Source organism: Drosophila nasuta, chromosome 3, assembly GCF_023558535.2.
Source record: "Drosophila nasuta strain 15112-1781.00 chromosome 3, ASM2355853v1, whole genome shotgun sequence".
In the NCBI taxonomy this organism is placed as follows: Eukaryota; Metazoa; Arthropoda; class Insecta; order Diptera; family Drosophilidae; genus Drosophila; species Drosophila nasuta.
The window spans coordinates 28,091,336-28,108,320 of NC_083457.1; the positions used below are offsets into that span (position 1 = coordinate 28,091,336).

At 36.7% G+C, this 16,985-nt stretch overlaps 1 protein-coding gene across 21 annotated transcripts in view; it reads right to left on the bottom strand.

Moving 5' to 3' along the window:
• LOC132788719 (myocyte-specific enhancer factor 2) overlaps positions 1–16,985 on the bottom strand; it is a 64,315-nt gene that overhangs the window by 27,096 nt on the left and 20,234 nt on the right. For 20 of the 21 annotated variants that reach the window (XM_060796251.1, XM_060796266.1, XM_060796261.1 and 17 more), the window contains exon 3: positions 9,245–9,554. The gene's annotated coding sequence lies outside the window, so the exon portion shown is untranslated. Of the gene's footprint in view, positions 1–9,244; positions 9,555–13,628; positions 13,645–16,985 lie in introns of those variants that run through there. The other variant, XM_060796250.1, reaches the window with a different exon arrangement.

Here is a 16,985-nt window from a genome sequence, read left to right on the forward strand (position 1 = left end):
TCAAGCAAATTTATTTATCTCATAAAGTTTGTATACTCGAGAGAAATGAACAAAGCTAAGGCTGGAATTTTGAAAGCTGCTCAGTTCAGTTTTATGTAAAAAGAAGTTATTGTTGAAACATTCATGACTTTAGGCAAGCTTTAATCACCGGCTGCAAAGCATTTGAGTTCAAATCCTTAAGTATCTCATAGTTTTAAGGCAGAGTATATAACGAATCAATAGACACATCTGCCACTCAGTCAAATCAAAATGCACATCATTCGTCACTTTCCCTTTTCAGTCCACTATTACTTGTTAAAAAAAAAAACGACGAACACAATATCAAATAAAATCAATGGCCAGCTGAGAGCAATGTTGTGACGTCAGTTGCTCAGCTGTTGATGGATAATTTTATACAGGCGGACAGAGCTGAGCAACAAATCGGAAATCCTGCACGCGATTTACTATATTTATAACTAAAGTGCGTATGCTCAATCAGCTGTTGGTCTCATGTCGACCCCAAAAACAAAAAAAGATATATGTATATACAGGGGAAACAGAAGGAACTACCGAGAGTGTTGTTGTCTCGTCAGAGGCTGTAAAAGCGAACCAAACACCAAAAAACATACGCAACATGTGTGCACAATTTGTAGTTGTTGTTGCTCATGTTGTTGTTGTTGTTGTTGGCACACAGCACATGGCGCAAGATTCGGCTCATGAAATGAACCGTATATGTGCCAAAAAGTCAATGATAGACAAAACACAAACAGACAGAGAGACGGGAGGGAAGAGGAGAGAAGGATGGCGTATCGGTTAGCTGATACAAATATTTGGTTTTCAAGCAAGCGCATTTCCCGGCTCCCGACTCTCGACTCCCGTCTCCATCTCAAGTGTGCACATCCTTTGGCTTCCTTTCTTGATCGCAAATGCATTGCCAACTAAATACTCAAGTGCTGTGCTACGTTCAATTCATTTTATGACCTGGGACGCATTTCTCTGTCTCTGTCTCTATATCTGTATCTGTGTGTGTGTAGTTTTCTCACCTAACATGGCGAGCGTAGATTTCGACAGAGATCTGCTGTGGCAGGAAAATATATATGTACATATAAGCTACTCTATGTATGTACATTTCCTTTGATTTCTCAGCCACATATGTACATACATAAGCATACAATATATATGTATATACAAATGTTATTGACGTCGCCGTCCGGGCACCGTCGATAGCGCATTGCCCAGACACAGGGCGGGGTAAGAGACACATACACACACACACACACATACACACACGTTGGCAACAGCCATACGTTGACTTCGCCTGGGACTGCTCTCGATGCTCGGTGCTCGATGCTCAGTTCTCGTTTTGTTGTTGGGACTCTGGCTGATGTTACCGTTAAAAGAAATGCAATTAAAATGAATCTCTAGACCCCTAAAAACTTCAAGCAGCAACAGCAACAGAAGCAGCAGCAGCCGCCGCAAAGCGTTGCCCGCTGCAGTTGCAGTAGCGGAAGCAATTAGTAAACTGAGCAGTCTTCCCATATAACATATAGAGACGCATCGTAATCCCCATAGCAAATCTCTGTCCGCCTCACGCGTGCTCTACGTGGCATTTTCAGTGATGGCTGCACTTTTTCTTTTTCTTCTGCTTCTGCTGCTGTTGCTGTGAGGTAAGACTACATATGCCTCTGCCTTGGGGAAACGCACTTAAGGAAGTGCATTATATAGTATATATGTATATGTTGTATGTGTGTTTGGAGGAGGCTGTCGGATCTGCTTTGCTGTTGCTTGCCCACCCCAACTTTTGAGTTGCACCCGCAAACGTAGGAAAAACGGAACACGTTTAATTTTGTGTGCAATCCTTTCGACAGTCTCTTCCTACTCCCCTTTCTCCACCTCCTCCCTGCTCCCCTTCTCCATATCCTCCTTCTCTCGCTGTCTTTCTCATTCCAACCCTAGCACCTTCTTCCCCTTCGCTGAGACATTTATAATTTTTATAATTTGTTGATGTGTCATATTGTGTTTCCTAATTTGATTTCTACGCTTATGACGACTTCGGGGCGGAACTCCTCAAAATAGAACTCAATATTACATGTAGGCGAAGTGAATTTATTCTATATATGTACTATGTACATCCCGTGAGTCAATTTAGAAAAATCATACAATTAGAAGTCATAGTCAAATCTCTCTCTTTTTGAGTTGATAACAGCAAGCTAATGAATATTATTCGTGCTCTCTACAATACAAGATGGATATGAGTAATTACAATGAAAGCTTTTCAAAGTAATGAGTAATTACAATAAAAGCTTTAAAAGGTTTCTTATACATTCCTATGCTATTTTTCTATTATAGTTAAGGTCTTTGTTCCATTAAACATGAATTTAACAAACTATACGTATTTAATATAGAATTTCTTTAGATTTCTTTACTTTATTGAAACTTTATTGGAATAAAATATAGTAAAATGTCTACAGCTTAGTACTCTGCTTATTCTATAGTTAAACAATTAAGAAAGTTACAGTCGAGTTTGCTCGACTGTGAGATACCCGCTACCCATTTTGAATTAAAGCAAAATATTGCTGTATTTTTTTTTTTTAAATATACCAAAAATACAAATATACTAAAAATATATATAGTACCACATTCAAAATATACCATAGACGGCACAATATACCAGATTGTTATTCGATTTTATTGATTTGCGGGGGCGGAAGTGGGCGTGGCAAAAATTTGAAACAAACTTGATCTGCGTGCAAACATAACAAATGCTGTCGAAAAAAAAATTATAGCTCTATCTCTTATGGTCTCTGAAATCTAGGTGTTCATACGGACAGACGAACAGACACACAGATGGATAGTCGGACAGACAGACAGACGGACGGACAGACATGCCTAGATCGTCTCGGCTGTTGATGCTGATCAAGAATATATGTATATACTTTATAGGGTCAGAGATGCCTCCTTCTACCTGTTATATTTTTCTTCTACCCTTTGGGAAGCGGGTACAAAAATCATTGCTTTGCCATTTTGAAATACGCCAAATTTCCTTGACTACTAAACGATACTCATGACATATCCAGAACTTTAAAAGCTTAATCACTACAAAAATAAATCTCCACGAAGTCATCGAAATTTCGGAATATTATTTTACTAATAAGAATTTCCTCTGCAGTTGATGCCCCGCACATTAACTGTAGACAGATTGGCGCAGCGGATTAGGAAGCAGCACAAACAGTCCTCAATAATTTTGCACTCAATGCGCACACAAGCAACGACAGGCCTCCTTTTTGGCTCAGTCTTTCGCTTTTCTTCGCCACCTCCCACCATCCACACAACAACATTCGACTGGAAATCGTTGGACCACCCAGCCAGCAGCTGTTGCAATAACAAAAATGCAAAAAAAAAAGAAGAAAAAAATGGGAAGACAACATGGATAATACAAGACAATAAAAACAAACAATAAAATTGAGAAAAAAAAAAGGAAAACAACATTGAACGATGATGCAGACAACGAGTATGTGTATATAGAAGAATGTCTAACTGTCTGTTTATGTATCTTTCGATGTGTATCTGTATCTGTAGCCTGTGGCTGTGGCGCTGCATAAATAAAAGTTCCGATTTAGCTGTGGCACGTGCCAACTTGTTAAAAATATGTATCGCACATATCTATAAAAGCAAAATAAAAATAACTGCCAGCAAAAAAAAAGGAAAAAATGCTAAATACAATTGTGTAAAAATAAAATGGAAACACAATTAGCAATCAATTTGTTTATTTCAATAGAATAGGCGAGTGAAAAGTGCAAGAGCCAAAAACCAATTCAAACACAATTGATAATTTTATTTCTTTTTTTTTTTACTATACTTTGCGAAAGGGGAGTAAACGAGTAGATGAACGGGGAGGGAGTCCGAGTGTGTATGTGTATGTGGTGTGTGGGGCTGTAAGTATTTATAAGCTGCGACCTGTTGTCTGCCATTCATTCAGCAAACAGAACAGAATAACAACAACAACAGCAGCAACAACAAGTTGGCCAAAATAAGACGGGCCAAGTTAAATATAAAACAAAAACAAATGTTAAATTTAGTTATGGATATTTTCAGAAATACACACAACCCACCGTAGCAGCCGAAGAAGCAAGAGCAGACAACAGAGCGGGCCAGAAGGGGGGAAATCTATAAAAATTATCCTTTTTCTGTTGATTTTTATTTATAAAGCACAGTGCTAATTGATCGAAAACGAAACAGCAGAAACAGAACCAGAAGCAGAAGAAAAAGTCTTAAGCGTTAGTTAACGCGCATTGCGTCGACTGCGACTATTCAAAATGGCGGACGCGATCAGCTCACATTCTCTGCCCTTCCTCGCACACACCTTACCCCCCTCCACGATGCAAAGCGCATGCGCAAAAAGTTGCCAGCCACTGTCAATGTATGCGCGTGTGTGTGCATGTGCATGTGACGACTAGCGCTCTCTCATTTTCGCTCTGGCCATCCTGCTCACGCTCTCGCTATTGTTCTCGCTCTGTCGCGCTCTCTTTGCTGGCCGCCATTTGCATTTGCTGTCTAAATATAGACAACGCTTTGGCTGCGGCTGCTGCTGCGGCTGATCATCGCATAGGTGAGAGAGAGCGCACATCTCTCTCTGTGTGTGTGTGAGTGTATGTGAGTCACATTACGTGGCGCTGCTTTGGTCCCCCATCCATGTACGTCACTCATTTGTATGTGTGTGTGTGTGTGGCTGCTGGCTGCGCTGTTTTCTTTTCTCCTCCCTCTGTGCACTCACCGCGCTGCTTGCTGATTAAATTACAGTGCTTTTGCTTGAAAAACAACATTTTTTCGGCTTGTTCTTCTTGCTGTTGATGATGCTGCTTCTCCTATCGTTGTTGTTGTTATTGTTGTTGCTTTCGTTTCGAAATTTTTCCAAATGCCCCACACTAAATGTTGCCCCTGTTGGCCTCTAAGACAGGTGCTGCCGTGCCGCAAGGCGTTACGAAAACACTGCCAAGAGTCCGAGTACAGTTGCAAAATCATCAATTGTGCCCCCTTTACAACCTTTTGGATCGGCTGCATCTGCTGTAAGTCGTCGCCATTTGCGCAGCTGCAGGCACACACACACTCTCACTCACACACACACATGCACACACATACCTATGAGCCTTACTATATACAGTAGAGAGATTTTGTTTTTGCTCTTGTTACTGACGTTTCATATAAACATTTCTGTATACAGTAAATTCAACAATTTGTTTCTCCCTATGTGTGTGTGTTTGTGCTGAAAACACATGGAAAATAATACAGTAAATATACAGCAGCAACATCGTAGAGCAATGATACATGATCTTTGCAAGATTGTGAGCAACTCGAAGGGATTTCGAATTTGTACAAATTCTCAATTAGTTCATCAGCTCAGGTAAAGAAACGCAGAAAATTTCTGTAGCGATGTTGCTTTTACATTGGAAACTTTAAAATGGAATTCTCAGCTTTTAGAATTGAAATTTCGGAAGTAATTGGAGTAAAGCTTCATATTCAGTTGAAAATAAATGATTCTTATATTACACTGGGCTGATTAGTTTTGTTAAGTTATTATCGTAAAATGAAATTCATTTAAATTAAAATGGTATTTTGATAATAACAAGTTTGTCATAGAAAAATCGAATTTCTCAACAAGAAAGAAAGTTACAGTTGAGTTTGCTCTGTTCTGAGATTCTAGCTACCCATTTTAGGTAAAGTAAAATACTGAAAGTCAACATTTTTTAAAATATACCACATTAGTATAACTAAAAATACTAAAATGTACCAAATATATGCCAGTGTTCTCTTTAAAATATAGCAAAATAACTAGCACTTAAAAATATCAATATGTACCAGAATATAACAACATACTATAATAAAAATATACCACAGAGCACCAAATATACCAGATGTTTACCCTTATGGGGTCGGAGATGGCTCCTTCAGTCTGTTATATACATTTCCTTTGACACAATATGTAGCAGGTATAATTACTCGCCTGTCAATTAATTTAGGGAAGCCATTGGTAACAACTGCTAAGCTCTGAGATAAGTGCTTATATTGTCAGGTTTATTCCTAGTGACCTTTTGGCGAATGTTAAACGACTTCAGACAGTTCATAATCAAATTAATTAGCTAATTCAAGAGATACAAGAGCAAGCTTTCTTCTTACTATTTTTAACAGTCCAACTTATAATTAACTAACAGTTTTTAAGAATTTGCGAAAATACAAAAATCAAAAGCTGTAAATTCTGCCTGTTGACCATAAAGAAAGCTGGCCACAGCTGTTGGGCCAAGTAAAACCAATTATGAGTTGTCAATCCGAGGCGCAAAGTTGTCAATTGTGAGATCGTTGTTGGGTACAGTAGGCAAGACATGAAACAACTATTCGAATATGCAAGCGAAATCTGGCAGAGGCAGAAGAAAAACAATTCTTAATTCGCAAGTAGTAGAGAGAAAAGCGGACAAGAACAAATAAACAAATGAATCTAGAAAGAAAAACAACAAGATGAAAGTGTCGCCATTTTGCAAAGTCTTTTGGCGCTGCGATTTCTTTTTTTCGTTTTGGTTCCTCTTTTTTTTTTTGCATGTTATTCTTTTGGTTCTTTAGCTCTTTGGCTGAGTTGTGTTGTTGTGAGTTGCACTCTGTGATGAGTCTGATATTTTCACGCTTAATCACTAACTGTCCCCATGAGCAGAGGACCCATTGGATGTCGGCATCGTTGTCTGCGGCGACACAGAAGACAACAAGACACAAACATTTTGGAACAGGGCCAAAATACTTGATGCTGCAAATGAAATGGCAGAACGTCGAGCACAAAATGCAAAATGCAAAATGCACACACAAAATGTCAGGCATGAAAAACGTCTGAGGGACGGGGGGGGAGGGAAGCGGAAAAAGGAAAAGTGCAAGCAGGGAAGGAGCAGCATCAAAACTCGAGCCAAAAGATGCGACACGGACTGACAGCAAGAAAATTGAAAGAACGAACGATACGCAACAGCAACAACAACAACAACAACAACAACAGCAACAACATTCGAGAAATGGGGGGAAAAACTTTAATTTTCTTTTATTGCGGTCGTCGCGCGCAATAATTGCACGTAAACAACAACAGCAAGCTGAAAATTTCGACTGCTCATTTGCTTTGCGATTCGGCCAGATTTTTATGAGATTTTGCTTCAGGTACACACACACACACACATACATGGCATTCATATGTGTGATTGTGTGTGTGTTTTGAGTATTACACAAGACGCGTGCTTGAATTCTTGATGTTGCCCCGCATCATTTGCCACCCTCCTCCCCCCCAAAAAGTGTACTGACATCACACACACACATGCATGAATATTTTATAATTTCCATGCGAGCAAAAGAAAGCGTGTGTGTGTGTGTGTGTGTGCGTGTGGGAGTGGAAGTGGAAGGGAGACGGAAACATTTCAACCAAATTGCCTGCAATGACGTTCAATATTTTGCTTTTCTTTTCTTTTTTTTTTTGTATTTTCAAATGTTTGTATGACGCACTTTCATTTGCCTCCTTTTTTCATGAGTCTGTTCATCATTTTATTTGGGGGAAAAAAGCGAAAGGAATAATATCCGCCTTATAAATAATATCAACTGGAAATGCGCAATGTGAAAAGTAAAAGTTGTCAGATTTTTACTTTTATTTTTGTGCAGCATTGAATTGGTTCTTTATCTATCCACATCGATGCTCTGCTCTCATTAAAGCCGTAATCTAACGCTTAATTTTTTCGCATTTGCCTTTTTGCCTGCTGCTGCTGTTGCCATGGCATTAAAGCCACCCAATGAAACGGGCCAACGAGCCAAAAAGACGCAAGAAATTTCTTGGCAAATGTTTTACGTTAATTGAACGCCAAGAAATACCATCGCCCCACATCAATGCTGTGCGTGTGCTGTCCGTCCGCCTGTCTGTCCGTCCATCCGTTCATCTGTCTGTCCTTCCGTCCGTCCGTCCATTGTGCACACAAAATACATGCTCAGCTGTTGTTGTAGGTCTCGCCCCGGTAATACCAAAACTTATATACAGTATATACGCACGATGCGAGAATGTGTCGACTCGCCTGTACAGTGATTGCTCGTTAAAACTGATTTTAGCTAGAGAGATCACGAGATCTACAAGCAACAAAATGAATGCACGACTTTTGAAATATCCTAGGAAACTGTCCCAAATTGACAAAACTACAGAAAAGCGTATAAAATACATTTGGTGCTCTACTTGCAACGCTTTTAGAATAATTTTGCAATGCGATCTAAATTTAATGCTCACCATAATTAATTCGCAAAAATTAGCTTAGCAAAACTTTATTCCTATCATTAAATTAAAAATACTTTTTTTAATCCTAAAACTAAACTCTTTGATCGAAATCTTATTTCAAAAATTTCTAAATTTTGAATTATTGTCTCAAGAGTTTTGTGTAATCTCTGCAAAACTTTCTTCTTATCGTTAAACTTAAAACACTCTTTTTTCAATCCTTAAATTAAAGATCGAAATCTTATTTCAATCTTATTTTTTTCTTCAAATCTGAAATCTGGAATTCTAATGTCAAGAATTTTGTGTAAATTTTACTAAACTTTCTTTTCAATCTTAAAATAAAAATTTAACATCGAAAATTCAACAATTTAAAAATTCTTGTTTGAAGAATTTTATTTAAAGTTGTATTATATTTTAATATAATTCTTACTGTTAGAACGTAATGTGCTCATTCTAATATCTTTCATCTATCTAATTGCATCTTAAATTTCCATTTCAATCTTGAAGTTCAAGATCAAATCTGTATTCAACAAATTTTTCAATCTGCAATTTCTGAATTCAAGAAGTTTGTCTAAAGATAAAAACGTTTTCAAGCTTAAGATTTTTATTTGAAGTTTTAGAAAATTCTTCCCTTTTGTGTTCAACTAACTTTGTCAAAAATATGTATTCATTAAATACTTTCGACGACTTTAAATTTTATTGTGATTGAAAATCCGCTTCTATAACTAGAATACATTTTTATATTTTTCAATGAATTTTAAAATTATTTCAATTTATTTTTCAAACACTTTTGTTGATTTTAAGTTGTATTGTGGTTTAAAATCAACCTCTATAATTTTATTACCTTTTTATTTTATTTATTTTTATAAAACTGTTGACGATTTTAAATTTCATTGTAATTTAAAATCATTTTCTATAATTTTAATATCTTCTTTTTTTATTTCAATGAATTATTAATTCTATTTCAGTTAATTTTCATAACTTTTTGCTTACCTGCCAAATGCCGCTGTTGAGCAACATGAAAAAGTCCAACGTGTTTCTAGTGACAACTAGTTAACATCATATTATAATTGTAATAAATATATCTACGTATATATATTTATTTGTCTGTTGTGTAAATATGGCAAAATTTCAAAGCCACTTTGAACTGTGTGTACTTTTTTTTAGGTGTATTATTTCCTGATTCCTGAATAGAGTTTACTTAATTATTGTTATTGTGGCGTCTTTCAATTGACTCTGACTTTGTTGCTGTTGTTGCGATTTCCATCTGATTTTCCTCCTACGCTGCAGTCGAATTGTGCAACTGCAAAGAGATGGGAAAAGAACCCAACAATGAGTGAGAATATTAATCAATATTGAGAGGGAGTAAACCAATTCTTATTTACGTCATGTGGCTAAGGTTGAAATGGAGTTTGCGACACGAGAGTCAAGAGACAGCTTCCTGTGGGTCTTAAGCTTACACGTATCTGTTGCCGGTTGCATATGCAACAAGTCTGATTGTGAAACAGTTAAGGGTTTTTTGAGGTTGCGGTATTTGCGGCAGATGGCAAAAGGTGCAAAAGTTTAGACTTAAACGACTGTAAGAATATCCTTGCAAGTGACGTTTAGAGTGAAAGTTTGTATAAACAATAAAGTGAAAATTACTGAGCAAATAAATCTTGTTGGTAACTGGTAATTACTTAGTCATTAAATAGACTTTTGATTTAAATTATAAGAATAATAATTAACAATGATATCAAATACTTTTACAAGTAAAGAATGTACTGCTCAGTTTATTTGTGGAAAAAGTCTAGAAATTAAATAAATATTGGTAAAATGCTGAGCAGAAAATTTTCTAAATGCAAATGCGGGCGAAAGTGACGAAAGTAGTTCACTATTTAATATAATGAATAAGTCTAAGATAAAAGTAAATATTACTGAACCAAAATGACTTATAATTATAAATAAACGTTTGATTTTTTTTTAAATATATATGACTTAATTAACAATAACAAGCAAATGCTGTGAAAAGTCATTGAGGTAAATAATCTAGGAATAAATTTCATATTTTGATGTGCTAAATAGAAAAGTAAGAAACAAGTCTTTAAATTTGTTTCTTTAAGTAGACATAATCAACAATAACGAGTAACATTTAATTGCCCAAAATCATATGTGTTTATGGTATTCAATAGAATGTAAGTAAATTTACCAAATATTGAGATGAAACTAAATCCAAATGATCTTTTTATTTAATATAGATTACAAATCAATCTTTCTTTGTCTATTTAAATTTATCTTTTTAACCTTTTCTATCCTTTCTTTTCCTATCCTAACTGTCTTTTATAATATACAAAACGTTCACTTGGATCTTTATCTTTTGTGTTTTTAAATTACTTCATCATTTATAATAAAAATAGTATCTCATTATTTAAATACAATTATTAAGATGAATCTAAAATCTGTTGTGTTTTATAATTGTTGTGTTTTATAATTGCTTAATTTCAGCAGTTTTTGCCAGCTAATTTCCCTCAATATCAGTAGCATATATACCCTTTTTTTAGGGCGCTTGTTTTACAGGGTATAGACAAGAGGCAAATGCGCGTGCTGTTCTCAACGCCCACATGCCAGGCGCTCGGCTCTCCTGTAGTGTCTTTCTGTATGTGTGCGTGTGTGTGCATGTGTGTGTGTGTGAGTGTGCGCATAGTCGAGCGTGTGGGTGGCTAATGAAATGCTTCAACAGCAGCAGCGACATCAACCGCATCCATCTACACACACACACACACGCATTCACATACACATCCACCTACGTTGATCAGTTCTGGCCCCGTGCCGCATTTGTATCTTTGTATCTTTCGCATCGATGTATCTGTATCTGTATCTGCTCAAGCGTATGTGTTAGTATGTGTGTGTTGTGTGTTGTCATGGCAAGCGGAGGCAACAACAACAACAGCACAACAACAGCAGACACAAACAGAGCTTTTCCAGCGGGTCCAAATTGTCTACAGTTTTTCCTTTTTGCCCAGTGCGATAAAGAGCGAGATGGCAATAACAGAGCAGAAAGTGGTGTGAGTGAGAGATGGCAAAATGGAATGCAGACTGAACACAGTTGTCTATAATAAATTGTTGGGCTCCCGACTTTTCGGCTCTTTGTCATGATTTTCGACATTTTTGTCAATGTTTTCTTCTTTCTCGTGGCGCTTTTTTCCTCTTCTTCCTCCTCTTCGTTCACACTACTTGATTTTTATGACATTCCCTCCACAAACACACGGACAAAGAACACACACACACGCCCACACCTATGGCACATTTCCCCTCTCTCTCTCTCTCTCTCTCTTTGTCCCTCTCGCCTACTTTTCAGCTACCCTTCATTGTGTAAATCATGTGAGGCCGAGACACAACAATTAATGAATAAGTTACCAAATATTCTTGTAAATATTTCCATAATATACTCATACTATAATCTTTCGACTGTTGTTGTTGGGCTTTTCTTTTTCTTTTCTTTTCTTCTTTTTTTTTGGCTGGCATTTGAAATGCTTGAGCAAAATGGCGTCGCATTTTGGCGGGCAGCGGCCAAGAGAGGAAGAGAGAGGGGGGAAGCAGAGCAGAGGCAGTGTAAGCAGCCTCAGTGAGGCGCTTTTGTAATTTCTGGCATTCGGCCAAAGTCTACACAAATTTGCGTAAATAAACAACAACATTTTGTTGCAATTTAGAAAGAGTCGTTAATGCTTCTAGTTGTTTCTTTCGGTCGCAAAGAATTGCACGAAGTTTTTGCACAACACATTTTTTTGGCGAGGCGAGTGCCAAAAACAAAAAAAAAAAACTAACAACGCAAAAAAAGGGGACACACAACCGACTCGAAATAGTACATAATACTCAACATACGACACAAGTTTGCAACGTCGTCTCCCCATACATAGAGAGGAACATCATCTCACAGCTCCAAAGTGGAGTCTCGATGTATGTGTGTGTGTGTGTGCGTATTGGATTACAGCGGAAACGGAAGCGCTTAACGCTTGTGATTGGCATGGCAGACATGTCGCCTTCTAACCCCAAAAAACAACTGTTCGAGGATGCCCTCTAGATGTGTCTAATCCTTGACTAAGCTATTAAATTATAGAGCGCAGAGAGGCGAGAGAAGCACTTTTAACACCTTGCGCATAATTGAGTGTGTAGAGGTACAAAATAAAGCAGATATATTATAGATAAAGAATTCATAGATTTATTAATAGAATAGAAGAACCAAATATGAAATAAATGTTGAGCTTACTTTGTAATAATTTGTAATAAAGTATGTAAGAGAAATTGAAACACATAAGAAACATACTCGGTACCTATTTTAAATAAGAGCATAACAGTTCGGTATTCATTAATACCGTAAAAATACAAAAATATACCGTACGCTATATTTGGTATATTGTCCTACATTAAAAAATTGCACAATAGAGTACTTAACATACCAGATTGTCAGTTAAAGCAGTTAAGATCCTATTGAAATAAGCGTTTTTGTAATACAAAAGTATTTCTTAAGCAACTTTTACAACTTTCATCTGATCGCATCGAAATTTTCAGAAATCATAAATACTGTAGTTTTTAATGTATCGTGACTCTAGCTTGTTATTCGATTATTTTTCTAACCAGTGTTAGCTATTGAAAATAACTGATATAGAATATCAATGAGTTAACTATTTACTTGGAATATCTGTAAATCATTTAGTTAAGTATTGATTTTCTTTTTAAGGTTTTTTTTAATGATATGGCTCAGTTAAAAGCTTAAATCTTTATTCAATGATATTTTGACAATATGTATTTAATTTATTAGTTAAGTATGTTAGTTAGTTAGAGGATTTACAGAAAACTAGTTCTAGAACTTTTTAAAACACTAAATATAATGATTATCAATTGCTCGGAGATCAGAAACAAACTTAACTTCAACTGTTGGTTTTATTGTTTGAGGGTTCTAGTTAATTTAAACATTAAATTAATCAGCCAGCTTATTTTTAAGCCTCACAAACTTGCCCTCTACCCGTTAAAGTGCATACAAGAAGCTAGCAAAATGTTTTTAAGATGTAAAATCCTCAAAGAGCTTATCACATTGTGTCTCGTCTCATGCCAATGAAAAATCCCTCAAAAGTTATTTGTTGTTATTGTTGACGTATGCTCAGTCATTCACACTCTGTGTAAAACCGCTTAGTTAAAGCCTGCAGCTACAAAAAGCAACTTATAAAATACAATAGAAACACTCGGCAGGTGGATTGAGGGATTAGTTGGAAACTAAGAAGCTTTACAGCTCTTCTTATTGCCAGCAGTCAAGTAGAGAGAGTCACAAATATTAACATTAAAGTTGAAAAACAAAAAAGTTCTAATGTTAATTTAATAATTGTTTTGCTAGCTTGCTTACAATTGCTTTTGATTTGGTGCGTGGCGCCATCTATCAAGATGTTTGCGCAGCTGATCGTGTTGCTGATGCCGCCATCTGTGTGCGGTGATAATAGCTAGCGCCATCTGGCGTTCAGCCACATGCGTTGGCAACACTTGAGCTTCTGGCAACATTTGCCAATTGCTTGGCAACATTATGTTAAATAACATTGTTGTTGTAGTCGCTGTTATCGCTGCCGTTATTGTTGTTGTTGTAATTCACTTTGCGCGATTTTTCGTAGGAAAACAACAAAGAACAGATGTTTTCTTTTCGACTTTATTTTGGGAAATTTTATTGCTTTGACAGATTTTCACTTTTCAACACACAGCAAAAACGAAAGATCGATCAATTTTTTTTTTCGCTTTTTTTTGTATTTTTTGCTGACCCCACACAGCAACTGAATCACTTTAGTTGTTGATGAATTATTTAGCACATTGTTGTTAATTTACACTGTCTATTATTGCACAGTTAATTGAACCGCGCGGCAACTGCGAGAGAGGGCGAGAAAGAGACGGACGGAGACAAAGAGGCGCGTCCTTCGATAACGAAAAGAATGCAATTTGAATTGAATTTTTATTTTTTTTTTTGGATGTTGTTGCTTATTATAACACATATTTTAAGCAATTATGCACAATTTATTTATTCACTTGATTCACGCACGCAATGAGGATCGGATGCGATCGTATCGGAACGGATTGGATCGGATCGGATCGAAATGAAAATATGTCTGTGCACGATATTTCCTACACTTCACTTTACTGGCGCAGAAAATCGCATATACAACGAGAATGTATAATTATAAATAAATGTTCTATAAAAAACGCTTTTTTGTTCGCTCTTGTTTGTTGTTGTTGTTGTTGTAGTTGTTGCTGCTTCTGTTGTGTGTGAGTTTGTGTTGGTCTTGTGTGTTTTTGAGCCATTTTAATTTTAGAGGTAACCCAAAATAAATAACCAACCATTCCGCAGGCAGAACGCGGCCAGAAAGAAGCACCTTTCAACAACAACAACAACAACACCAGCAACAACAAATACAAAAGCAACAACAACTGACATAAAAATAAAATCCTACTTGAACAATTGAGTTAAATGCTTGAAACAACAAAAATTGTACAAGCCAGCTGAGCTTCTCTCTCTCTCACACTCTCTTGCTCTCTCTCTCTCTCTCTGTGTTCCTTGTTGGCTTTCTCTTACTTTCACCGCGTGTTTGATAAGCTTCTCGAGTTAAGCGTTTCGAAAGCGTTTTAATGGGGTTTTCATGCGAATTGCTGCTCGTTTTTCTTATTTCAAGTGTTTGCTCAAAGGATTTGCGGCTTGGCTTTCACTTTCACTTTCACTTTCACTGAGCTCGGCCTAAAGCCACAAATGACGTCGGCCAATGAATTGAGAACACACCAACAAAGCAGAATCAAAAAAAAAAGGTAAGAAAATATTAGCTGCATAAAATATGGCAAAAGAAACCTAATGAGATTATAACGGACGGCACATTATCAATGCCATTTAATAATCAATTACGCTGCGAACTTGTCGCTTTTTATAAGTTTGGACTTTCTTGAGGATTACAATAAAGTAAGATGGTAATTTAATGGTTTGCTAAGCTGCCAAAAGTGCATAAAGATTGTTATCTTTTAATTGGTTTTCTCTAAGAGTTTAAGCTGAGCCAAGATAAGTATATTTTTAAGAGTTCGATAGTACGTAAGATAAATTATCGATAGTATATCAATTTATTGTTTTATAATTGGTTTTCTGAAGAGTTTAAACTAACGAAAGCTAAGGGTATTCTTAGGAATATACCGCATATTGATACTGAGTAAAAATACTAGATTATCGATAGCACATTTAATTACAATACGATAGTAAATGGAACCGCTAACTATCGATTATCGTTACAGGAAACCCAAAGGCTTGCTAAGTTGACAACACTTCAAAAAAAGATTTATCTTTTAATGGAATCAAGAGTACAAGAATTTTGGGAATATATCACATATTGATACTGAGTAAAAAATACTAGATTGTCGATAGCACATTAAATTACAATTCGATAGTAAATGCATAGGTTGTATATTGTTTATCGCTGCCGGCATAAAGTGAAGACCCAAAGAGGTTTATCTTTTAATAGAATCACGAGTTTCAACTAAGACAAGCAAAGTATATTTTTAGGCAAATCCCGATATAAGAATACTGAATAAAATATACTAGATTATCGATAGCACATCACAATCACAGTTCGATAGTGAATTAATCGTTTATCGTTACCGGCACAAAAAGGAAACCGTAAAGCGGGAATCGATTCCTTTTTTGTTTGCGTTTTGTCGAACGCGTTGCGACGCGTTTGATTGCTCGGCCGATGCGCTAATAAAGCTCTTAATTCTGGCCGATCGCTCGAAATAAATCGAAAGGCCGAGGCACACACACACACACACAAATACACACACACACAGAGGCAGAGAGATAAACATACTACAGTGAAATATTTTAAAATTAAAGCAATTTTTCGTATTATTTTTGGTTTTCTTTGTTTTTGTTATTGTATAAGTATTTCGGTTGTGTCGACGCTGTGTTGTCTGCTGTGCTGTGTTGTGTGCTGTGGTTTGCTTGCTGTTGCTTTGACTACCGATCTCCTTCGACTAAATTAAAGAAAGGAAATCTGCTGCTTGTTGTGCCTGAGCATCTGTTTCTGTTTTCTGTTTTCCGCTTCTTATTTCTCGGTTTCTTTTTTTTCTGCGCTGTGGTTTCAATAATTTTTCTAGTGTTGCATTTGGAATTGGAAAGCGTATGTGTCTGTGTGTGTGTGTGTGTGTGTGTGTGGCGAGTGTGCGCGAGTTTCGTTTTTGTAAATAAATATATCACTTATTTTTATAATCAGAGACGCCGCCGACGCACCGCAAAATATGCAAATAAGTATAACAATCTCTTTTCAGCCCGAGTGCACTTGCAACTTGTGCCCTTCTATCTCTTGCCCCCTGCCTCCGCTCTCGTTTGTTGTGTCCGACGTCTGCCTCTCAATGTTTATGAACTTTCTTTCTGCTGCTGCCAATTTCTGTATTTAAAATTAGCACACAAAAGTGAAAACATCAATATTTTTACATTTTTCAATATGCACGATTTTTTCTATGGAAATTCCAACAAGGAGTTATTTTTAAAACGACGCCCGCCCGCTGCTGCTGCTTCTGCTGTTGTTGTTGCTCTTGCTGTTCTTCTTCTTATTCTTCTTATTATTGCTGTTGTTGCTGTCCAGAGAGGGAAAGAGAGGGGGCCAAAAAAATGCGTCTGTTTATTGTCAAAATCCTTCTTCAAGTAATTGGCAAATATGTGACGTCTGAATGCAGTCTGTTTTCCTCT